The sequence below is a fragment of the Galeopterus variegatus genome, unplaced genomic scaffold, assembly GCF_000696425.1.
Source record: "Galeopterus variegatus unplaced genomic scaffold, G_variegatus-3.0.2 Scaffold1038, whole genome shotgun sequence".
Classification (NCBI taxonomy): domain Eukaryota; kingdom Metazoa; phylum Chordata; class Mammalia; order Dermoptera; family Cynocephalidae; genus Galeopterus; species Galeopterus variegatus.
Window position 1 is genome coordinate 300,831 of NW_007727149.1, and position 12,329 is coordinate 313,159.

Below are 12,329 nucleotides of genomic sequence, written 5' to 3' on the forward strand. Positions count from 1 at the left end.
CCTCTGCTGTTAGCTAATGAAAATTGTTAAAGAAAATCACTTAAGCATGTGTCCATACATGATAGAATGTTTATTCATAGAAAAAATCCCCTAGAACATATTAAAATTTTTATAACCTTTTCCCCTGTATTTTAAAATTATGAATCCTAGATTATATTTAAGACATTTTATTTTCTTGAAATGTGTATAAAACAGTAGCTGTTAAACATTAAATTTATGGTGAGTAATTTGTACAGTAAGTTTACTCTTCCAAAATCTATGTCTATGTCACATAGCTGTTTCAAATATCCATTCATATAGCAAGTATTACATACGAAAGAACACATAAAAGCATTTTCTACATTGCACTACATAAAAAACATATGGCATATTAATTGGCCTTAGAATGCTAACATTTTTTTTTCCGTTATATAATTAAAATTTATCAAAGAAAAAATACTTCCAATTTTAATGATTTCTAGGATAGGACAAACTATGACCAAATACATAATTTTTCAATCACTACATTAGTAAATTGATAGATTTATATTCAATATTAATCACAGCTTTATAATAATAAATAATAAGTCATGAATATAAAAAGGAAAATCATAAGTGATCTAAATAAAACATTACATTATTACCAACATTGTTTCTAAGATAAAAGCATAGCATAGACATTCAAAAGAATATATCATTTTTGTATTTTCTTAGAATCTTTAGTGTTTTTATAAATTGTTGGCTAAAATTATATTTGTGCTAGGTAATATTACATGAATATCGTTTAATCTTCTCTACTGCTTATGACCTTCAACAAAATGAAAACTTAAAGATTAAAATACACAGAAAAATTAAATGCTTTTATCAAAAGAAAGAGAGAAAATGAAAGTTAAATGAATTCAGATAAATCCAGGAAAAAAATCATAAAGTGATTTTTAGTCCAATAAAATCAATTTAGCAATGAGATTAATATTTTATGGAAATGCCAAGTTTAATGACATATAATACAAGCTTAAACTTCAATTTTTTGTGCTCCATTTTTATTTCTACTTTTTTAAACCTCATATGGATTTCTAATTAATTTTTAGAATTCAGTTTATCTTAGCTTCATATGGTAAAAATGAATTTCTCCCTTGCACAGACTCCAATGCACTTGATCCTGGCCAAGAATCACTTCTGCGAGACTCTGCTACAAACGGTGATTAAAGAGTCCTGCCTCTTTACACCTGTGGAGCTCACAACTTCGAGGGCAAGTAAGACCTTCTAGTTATGGAGACAGGGAAAAAGAGAAAGAGAACTTGAAAAATTGCCAGACTGTTACAGGGTTAGACGTAGAAGTTGGATATATCATTTCCACCAGATTATATTGGAGTTCTGGGTAAAATGGACACCGATGAAAACTCAAAGTCACTAAAGTACCTTTTCTTCATTGTGTTTGCCTCTAATTTGTTTTTAAATAACAGTGGTGTTAATGTTTTATATTTTACTTAATTGATGAGACTATTGCAGGTTTCCTTCTGATAAAACATGCCATGTTCCAACTTTGCCTATGAGTAAATGGAAGCCCCTCTAGGAAAGAAAAGCTTGTTGAAAGCCTTGCCTTTGCAGTGGATAAGTATGAGAAGGAGGAAGAAAAAGAGAATTAGGAAGATCACAGATTTCTGCTGTCTTACCTCTTCTCTTTCAACCCTTGGTTTACCCTTGAAGAGGTGGTGATAGAATATTCCACATATTCTCCAGGTATCAGGAGAACATGGAATAAACTATTATCACCATTCTCCCGATGTGGTCCGGAAGAGATCATTAGTCTTTAAGAGGACCCTTATGTGTAACTATGTGCAACATGAAGTGGGCTGATTGCACATACATGGTTGGGGGATGTTAATAGATATATTCGGATGAGTCTAAAAATTCTCATCCCTGTACACTGCCCATAGTTTTCAAGAGATTCTGAAGTTCTTGGATGCCCTTGTGAGTTCATTCATAGATGTTCAAAGGTAACCTTGAGATGTCAGTGTCAAAGTTTAAATTGCTGCACGTGTTTTTGTTATCTGAGAAAAGAAAACTTCCCATTACAGCTGTCCTTGAATTTTGCTTGACACAGATATTTTTCTTGTCTACATGAGTATTTCAACCAAATTGTCAAGTTAATATTTGTGATGGTAATAAGTTCAATGTTATAAATTTATATGGGGAGCATAAGAATCATTATATTGTGTCTTTTTCCCAACCTGGAAAATGGCATGTGTTTCCGTTTATTCCCGCCTTTTAAAAAATTATTCATTAAAGTATTTTGCTTTTATTGATATATATTCACATATATTCTATGTGAGTTTTTTAACTGGTTATTTCTGTAATCATGAAAAAATTTTGCATTTTTAAGTGTTTCCATTTAATTTACTGAATTTTTGTAGTTCTAGTTTTCTAGAATAAATTTACCTAGAATAAATTTTTAGTTTATTTCTATATCTTTATTTAATTTCAAAATGTTACGATCTGTAAAACTAAGCTCAAGCTTGAGTTGGTTTGTAGAATATTTTAAACAGATAAAAGGTTATATGAAAACACGTAGTTATGTTTCTTTCAGGCTAAATATGTACTAGAGTATATTATTATAATTGTAATAAAATTATTTATTTAATTTTATGGGTGCCACTTCTGACCAACTAAATGTTGACCAACTTTCTTGTCTATACCCTTTAACATGTCTAAAAAGCAACATAAAAGTATCAAAATGATTGGATAAATACCATCTGACTTAATATGTTCTTTAAAAGGCATCTGCTTAACAGACATACACACTATTTGCAGTAGTGGAAGAGATCAAAGAAGTACTTAGTACTCTGCCCTACACATATGCAAAACAGTCAGTTTAGTTTATATAATGGGAAACAGGTTGCCAAAAACAGAACACTTGTACTTCTGTTACTTTACTTAACATGGAGTTTTATCCAAAACCCTCAGATAGATAAATCTGAATAATTCTAAGTAATTCTGTCCTAGAGTCCTATTTCTTCACTCAAATAAATGTATTAGGCAACAATATTTAAAACCTTTTATGTTTTAAAAAAGTCTTCCTTAGCAAGCTAAGTGATCTCTAATTTAACATCATCTTTGATTTTTGTCTTTATTGCAATTAGGAGTGACAAATAAGCCTAAATAAATATCTTATTTAAGAATTAGTAACTGTATTAGTCCATTTCTGTTGCTTATAACAAAATACCTGGAAATGGGTGATTTATAAAGAAAAATGAAATGTCATGCTTACAGTTCCGGAGGCTGGGGAGTCCAGAATCCAGGGAGCACATCTGGAGAGGGCCTTGGTGGTGGTTATGGTGATGTAGGGTATCACATTGTGAAATGGCGGGGCAGAGAGAGAGAGACAGTTCCTCACGCATTGTCATTTTAAAGCCCTCAGAACCATGCCCATGACCACCATTACTAACCCATTCACTACTGCATGTTCCAAAAATCTAATCACCTCTTCAAGGCTCCACCTTTCAATTACCATAATAGAATTTCCCACCCTCTTAACAGTCACAGTGGGGGCTAAGTTTCTAATACATAAATCTTGTGGGACACAATTCAAGCTTCAGGGAGTTTTGAGGGAACATAATCCAATCCACTACATTCCACCCCTAGCCCCCCAAAACTCACATTCTTTTCACACACAAATACATTCATTCATCTCCAAAGTCTTAACTTGTTTCACCTCAAAAGTCCAAAGTTCAAAGTCCCCTCTGTGAAATCAAAACAAGTTATCTACTTCCAAGATACAAAAAAGCATAAGGTACATATTCCCACTCCAAAAGGTAGAAATAGGCCAAAAGAAAGGGGTAACAGATACCAAACAAGTCCAAAAACCAGCAGGGCAGGTATTGAGTCTCAAAGCGTTGAATCATGTACCTTACTCCATGTTTGACATCTTCTGCATGCTGATGTGCTTGTTGGGTCCCCAAGTCCTCAGGCAACTCTGCTTTTATGATTTTCCTGGTCTCAGGCCACACTTCAGCTCTCACAGGCTGGTGTTTTACTCTGGTAGCTCCATAGCTCTGGGGTCTCCATGGTGGTCCCACTCTCATGGCTCCACTATGCATAACACTTGGGATTTTTCTGCTGCAACTCTGACCCCACCTTTCTAGTCAAATTGCTCTAGCAAAGGTTATCTGTGGTGAATCTGCCCCTGTGACAAATCTCTTCCTGGGTCCCCCGGCTTTTCTATACATCCTTTGATTTCGAGGTGGAGACTCCCAAGCCTTCCCAGCTCTGGCATTAGGTGAGCCAACAAAATTAATACCACATGGATGCTGCCAAGGCTCTGGCTTTTATTTCCCAAAACTGTGGATCCTGCCACACCTGGGGCCAATTTAGCCACATCTGGAGCAGTCAAAGCAGCTGGGGTACTGGTGCTGGAAGCAGCTTCCTGACGTGGCCCTGGGCAGTGAGCCTGTGGAGGGCACCTCAGGCCTGTTCCCCAAGACCATTCTGTCTCCCTAAGGCTTTGGGCCTAAAATGGAAGGGTTGACCCCAGAGACTTCTGCAGTATATTCTGGCCCCTTTTCACCTTCTCTTGATAATCCCTTTCCTTTGTACTAATCTTAGCATCACGGGATTTTTTTCTTCTGAAAATACTCTCTGCTCTGTACCACATGGCCGGGCTGCAAATTTTCCAAATGCTTACACTCTGCTTCCTTTTAAATTCTGGCTTTATGTCATGCCTTTGCTACTATAGCTCAAAAAAAGACTGTTGCAAGTAGTCATGCAGCTCCCTAAATGCTTTGTTGCTTAGAAATTTCTTCTGCCAAACACTCTGGTTCACAACTCTTAAGTTCCAAGTTTCACAGAGTCCTAGGGAATGGACAGAATGCAGCCAAATTCCTTGCCAGTCCACAGCAAAGGTAATCTTTGCCCCAGTTTCTGAAAAACTCCTTTTTTAATTTTATCTGAAACCTCCTTAGAATGGTCTTTACAGTCCATACTTCTATCAGCATTCTGCTCCCCACCACATAACCAGTCTCTAAGACATTCCAAAATTTCTGTTTTCTTTTTGTCATCTTCTGAGTCCTCCAAACTCCTCCAACCTTTGCTTAATACCTAGTTCCAAAGCCACTTCCACATTTTCAAGTATTTGTTATAAACAATACCCCACTTCTCTGGTACCAATTTTCTGTATTAGTCTGTTTCTGTTGCTTATAACAAAATATCTGGAACTGGGTGATTTATAATGAAAAATGACATTTATTGCTTACAATTTCAGAGGCTAGGAAGTCCAAAGTCCAGGGAACTCATCTGGTGAGAATCTTGGTGGTGGTGACTCTGACACAGGGTATCACATTGTGAAATGGCAGAGCAGAGAAACAGTTCCTCATGCACTGTCCTTTTAAAGCCCTCAGAACCATGCCCCTGACCACGATTTTTAATCCATTCACTACAGCAGGGTCCCACAATCTAATCACTTCTTCAGGGCCCCACTCTCTTAACAGTCACAGTAGCGTTGTTTCTAATATGTAAAATTTGTTGGACACAATTCAAGCTTCATGGAGTTTTGGGGGACATAACCCAATCCACTACAGTAACACAGCAAAATTTTGTGGTTTTGTTTCAAAGTCATTTTAAAAATTATTCAAGGTGTAACATCCCACTGCTGCCGTACTATTAGGCAACACAGACACACACACAGACACACAGGTATACATGAGTCTCTGCCTAAAAATCTGCACATCTATATCTCTTTAGCTTTGGCATCATATTGAGTTTTCATCTTTTAAAAGACAGATTATTATATTCACTGCTCTTCTCTTTCCACTGCTTATTTAATAGCAATCACCATAAATTCATTCATCATTTCATTGAAAGATTATTTGAGAACTTAATCATTGCCAAACTAGGAGGTGCTGGATACATTAATAAAAAGGAAAAAATATTCTAGCCTTTCTAGATTTCACCTTAAGATGAACAATAGAAAAAAAATATCTCAATTTAGTACTTAATTATAATTAAGAATGATGACAAAAAAGAAAATTTGTTTGATTTGTAATATGGGCATCTACTTGAATTTGAAAATTTAAACAACACTCCACATAGAAGTAACATTTTTGCTGACACAGAAAAATAGGTCAGAAAATGGCTTAATTGTGTGTGTGTGTGTTTTCAGGAAGGGGGCACTTATTGTAAAAAAACAAGACATATATTGGATTCTAGAGTTTCAGTCCTCACTAGTCAAAATTTGGTTAGGAAATTAGGATATGCCTATGAGCTGTGCACATTGAAGATTAAAGACTTTTGTATACTCCATTTCCTCTGAACAACAGGGCCAAGTGTGTAATTGCAGATGCCTCTTCATTTCCTCCCCCAGAGCTGAAATAGATGAAAACACCCATAAGGAATCAGACCATGAAAGGTGCATGGTAGACTTTTAAAAATAGAGATAATTGAAAATAATTTTAACAATGGAAGTCTTTCTATTCCCAAGTCAACTCTGGAAAAGCCATTAACATAAGGTATTAGTATGGATCTTCCATACTAATACGAGATCTCCGAGCAATGCTTGGTAAGAAAAGAGTTCCCGTAATTTGGTATGTGTCCAGGTGAAGACAGTTTGGAATGACAATGTCTGGATACAACAGCCTAATCTGGGTGGAATCTTTTAAATTTCACACGTGCTTCATTTTCATTTTCACTTAGGAGATCTACTTCCTACCCATTTCTCTAAGATACAGAAATTGACAGCTGTAGCCAAGGGTGGTAGGTATGGGTGGGACACTATACAACAGAGAAGCCGTGCTGGGCTAAGGAGCTGAACAGGTTAACTGGCGAGCTGCCACTGGTCTCTACACATTTCAAGCCTTGCATTTTCCAAGAAATGGAGAGCACCTCCCTTTTCAGAAAAGCTGACTGGTTGGTAGTTGTCAAATGGAGGTTATGGACAGTGGCTCTGTGGTTCCTATAATTCTTTAGCCTGTGAAATTCTCTCTTAGCTTTCCAAGTGAGTCATTAAGTAACCTGAATTCCACTTAACATTAAGGATTCTCCTTCAGCTGTGACTTATTCAGATTTAGGGAGCCCAACCTGGTGAAAGGAGTGGTCAGCTTCCTCTTTATAATTTTCATTGAGCCTCCCCTACTTTGCCACCTGACAATGCACGTACTGTACTGCTTTCTGACGCTTGCAAATCTGGGTCAGCTGTAGCAAAGACGGGTAAGTGGCAAGGAAGATATGACTTCACTGGCAGTGATGTAATCTGGCAGTCCTTAGGCTTTGGCAGATGCTTAGAGCTGAACCTTTATCCCAGGTGCAAATTGTGAATTTTTTGCAGTCCTCTTTGGTAACTTTCTACTATACTTTCTGTGATCTGGAAAAGTGTCTCCTGATGCTGGCTACTACTGGTACTACCACTTGCAGTTTTTTTTTTCTAAGAGATCACTTCCTGTCTTATGGCTCCAGGAAGATTTTGAGGAGAAGGAACTTTTTATGATGACTCCAGACCTGCTATTTGCCTCTTAATGCACATTTTGTTCTTCCGCCATCCTTGGTCTTCCTTTGCCCTGAAAGATAGGAGGAGTCTTCATCATTCTCCATGAAGTCCTCATCCCTTACTCTGTCACAGAGACCTTGCTTATAGTCTCCAACCTGTGGCTTCTCCAGGTGTGAGTCTAGCCATGTGCATCCCCTCAGACTCAGAAGACACAGGTTCTGAGTGGTCTCATTGAAGTTCCTCTCACTGTAAATGAGAAGAAGCCACATATTTCTGTTCTTCATGGAGATTAAGAAAATGAGACAGAATTCTAACTTTTTCAAAGAAATGTTCTCTTCCTTCACAATAACCCAAAATTATTTACATCCTGAGGCTTAAGATGACCCTGGGTCTCAAAACAGGTTTTTACACCCCTTTATATGTCTTGATTATTATGTTACTATCTTATTTTGGGTGTGGGGATACTTACCAAATATTGATTTTTCCTGGTCTTCCAATGCCTCGACCAAAAGCATTTGGAACAATTCCTATTTTAAAAGTGTGTTACAATAATGGAAAATATAACGTAATATCATCTAAGGATTTAACTCAATTTTCTGTACTTGAGCTCCAATAAAGAAATATCAGTTTGATTTGATTTTTATATTTTGTCAAGTAAATAATTTTCTGTGGTATTCATTATGGCATTTTAGCTCCAGGAGATGGGGTAGAGAAAATTCTATATTAGAAACAAAAAAAGATATAGTATATGGGAAATATACAGTGGGCAAAAAAGACTGAAAACCAAAACAATTCTGGGAAACAAAAATTGGATAGAGGAAAGAACAGGGAAGTAGATGTCTAAACAATTGTGTGCTGACTTGCTTCTGAGTTTCCAGGTCATGTGGGGAAGTGTATAAGAGATTTTAAATGGAAATCATCTCTATTTGGAACCCCAGAAGAAACCTCCTTCTCACAGTTCACTCATATAGAAAGTTGCAGAGCATCGTGTTGTGAAACATTGATGCAGTAGTGACAGAGGCAGGTATTTTGGTGAATTGAATATGTTATCCTACCCCTCCACTGAGGAACTTCAAAAAGCTCATGTGTCAGAGGAGAGGTTTGGGCTGGTGGCAGGACATAGAAGTCAGAGTATACAGGAAATTTGCACTACTGCACCAATGAATTCCTGCATGATGTGTCCTAAAAGGCCAAATAGAATCAGTGTATCTCATTAAAACCAGTCTAGATTAGACTAGAAGAGATAATCCATAACTAATAGAACTGCATTGGACAGATACTGTATCCAAGCTCTACTCTCCCCACGGCCATAGATCACATAGCACTCCCCCTGTACAGGTGGATGCTGTCTTGGGGAAAAACAGGTAAAGTAGAGAAAATCGACAATATCAAGCTTTTATATCAAATAGATAAAAACACCAAAAGATATTATTTTGGTTGAATGCAACCAAGAATCTATTGATTGGATAGTTTAAAATCTGTTTCTGGAAGTTCCCACGCACACACAAACATCCACACACATGAGGATACCCAAAGGGGACGAGGACTCATGGAAGAGCAAATAAGCACTATACTAATTATCGTTGGCCTAACTGAGGTGTAGTGGTTGAGTTGTCATCTGTCCTACCAGACCAAAATAATAAAACATTTAGCAGATCATCACACAGATTACTAAAAAGAAAAATACCTAAATCTTTGTAAATATCTTAAAAAACACTATCTTTATTATATCTGAATGATTAAAATGGCCACATTAGATAATACCACAGAAAATGAATAAAACGTGATTATTTTTCTTGTTTAAACACAAAATTACAAGATGATAATTTGTAATAATAATGTACATATTGTACAATAATTTTCCACAGTACTTGCTTTCTGTCATAATAACTGCCAAAACTCCATCTTTGTAAATATGTGACATAATTGAAAGAAATGTAGAATTATCTAACATGGAAACTGTAAAACTACCTTAAGTTATTATCTTGCAAAATATGACAGATGTTGAGTATTTCTGTGTTTCCCTGGAAAACTTAAAATGTCCCATCGCACTCCTGTGAGTTCACTGTGGTACCCACAGCACACAGTGTAGGAACCACAGACACAAGAAATATTCAGAGTAAGAAATAGAACTAAGTAATGATGGTGGAATGGCTCCACCAAATTGATTTCAATTAATGTGTTGAAAATTCTATTTATATTAAGAAACTGAGCTAAAAGCTTTCTGATTGTAAAATAGTAATGGTGAAAGATTTGTGGCTAATTCCAACTACTTACACAAAATTTATGTTACTTATTTCTTTTCAGTAAGAATAATGCAAATAATAAATAAATAAATAAATATATGTGTGTGTATATATATATATATATATAACAATGCTCACCATCAATAATTTAGCAGAATATTTAATTCTAATATGAACAACATATTTTAAGTTCAATTTAGATAAATTTTAAGTATTTGTAATAACCCTTTTACAAATGAAAGTTATAAACTCATGCATATCTGCTTTAACAAATTTCAGGCAAAGCTGTTAAAAAGTCAAAACTGTTTTAAAAAAAATCAGAATATCCTTATTATTTGTATCTACTATTTAATTGATCTATCACAAAATGTAAATACATTAGTGTGAGTACAGATTGCAGACTTGCACAGAATAACACCTTATGATAAATTTAACAGATTGTCAGAAAATATGGACACTAACAATTCTTCCCTTCCTTGTATACCATCAAGAGGTAAAATTAATTTCCCCATCCTTTGAATCTGAAATAAGCTTCAAATGTGCTTTAACCACTGGAATGTAGAAAGAAACACTTTGGAAGTTAGTTATAGGTCTAGGTTTTCAGAGACCTTGCAGCTTCTGTGTTTGTTCCACAGAAATTAGATACTATATAAGCAATCCCACTGTCCCACTAGAGACTAAGGCCTATGAAAGCTGAGGTACTAGACATGTAAGAAAAAACATCTTGGATGTTGCAGAATCAGGAGAGCTTTTGCTGAATTCAGCTGCATGAACAATCCCAGCCAATACCATATACAGCAGAATTCTCCAGCTCAGCTGAGACAATCCACAGAACCATGAGCAAAAATAAACAAAATGTTTTAGATTACCCTCTTTTAGGGTGGTTTGTTATGAGCACACACACAAACAGAAATATACAAAAAATTGGGATAATTTTATATTAGTTCATTTGAAGAAATGATTGAAATCCATTGGTCTGTCATGTATATATGTGTCTAGGCATTAACAACTAATATGTTCCAGAATATCTTTTCAAGAATGTTTTTTACAAGCAGGCAGCCTTGGAAGATGGAGATGCCTCACCTCCCTGGAACATATTTGTTTATATTCCAGGACAGTAAAGATAAAACGTCTCCTACCCTAGAGCAGATGTCAATGACATTCTAAGGTAATAAAAATAATGTCTTCCACTGGATGAGAGGATAGGCAAATTGACTAGGAGAACTCACAGAAGTTATGCTTTCTAGAGTGTGTGTTCTTCTTTAACATTCCACACTGTGCATGCAGCCAGTACCTTACCCTCATTGCATTATCCTGGGCTTGGGGAACAGGCAAAAGGTGTGACTCTGATTACTGCTATTGCTGTGAGTAATGAACTGTCTTATTTCATACTCACGAGATTCATAATTTCTGCTGACACCTATAAGTCTGTCACAGTAGAATTCATGACCTTGTAAGCAAGATCCATCCTCAGATGCTTCCACTGTACCTGACAGTAACGTTCTTTCTAGTGGTACTTTGTCAAAGAATTAGAGCGTAAGAATGGATGTGCTAATTTCAGGTAATGAAGAGCAACTCTACAATCGAAACACGAATGAAATGCTCATCTTACTAGGGATAAAAGAAATATATTTACTACTAAGAAATCATATTCACTGCCCCCATGGAATTATGAAAAATTTAACTAGAGTCAAAAGATGTAGAGGGGCAGGACTGTCTGCACAGATCAAAAGGTAGTAAGAAGAATGAGGGGCATGGACACATGTTGATACTCAGTCCATCCTTTTGATATTTTGTAGGGAGAACTTTACATAAAGGGAATTTTGAATCTTCTGGTTATTCCTGTTGAAGCTTGATTATTGGAGAACATTTTGAGCTTTGTTTTACACTGGAGGAAATGTTATGCCTAAGTCAGGACGTACACCATGACTGGACAGAGAAGTGGACAAGTAAGAGTCGTTATGACACACCTCTTGATTCCTTTAGTTTTTTTTTTTTTTTTTTTTTTTGGGGGGGGGTGGTTAATTGTTGACCTGCGGATACAAAGATGATGGGCAAAATTGAAAGAAGTTGTCCTCAGGAGAGCTAGATGATGCAAAGTTTTATGTGGGGAGTTCACAGGGTTTACTGATTTGTCTGCTTGTTTGTTGATATGTGGGTCTAAAGGGAAAAGGGCCCATTTCTAAACAGCATGTAGAACTCCTCTGAAGCTTAGATAGCAAAGACCTGCTCAGGAGGGGCAGCACTGCCCTCGGTGAGGTAACCTCAAAGTAATAGAGAGGGAATTGAAAATGAAAAGCTACAAAAGGAGAAGAAAAGCAGACTAAACTCCTAACTTTAGCAGACTGGTTTATGAGCAATGGTGAAACAGTCTAGAAACCAACAGGGACTTATTGAGGGATAGAGTAGTAGCCTGGGATGTGAATAAGGAAAACTAGGTGATTCGTCTTAATCTACACATTGGTTCAGTTTAGGAATATTTACATAACAATATACATCTTTGGATTTCAAGAGATTTTAATCATGGATCTTTTTTTCTTACTAGTTAATATATTACTAAGAAGGTCAAAATAAATTTATTTGCTTCAACCATTTAATTATCAGTACCACATTTTGGTAACCAATTTAAA

The 12,329-nt window shown here is 36.1% G+C and overlaps 1 pseudogene; it reads left to right on the plus strand.

The window, feature by feature from the left end:
- Positions 1 to 1,099: 1,099 nt before the first annotated feature.
- The window catches only part of LOC103591858, a 157,693-nt pseudogene continuing 146,463 nt past the window's right edge, over positions 1,100 to 12,329 (plus strand).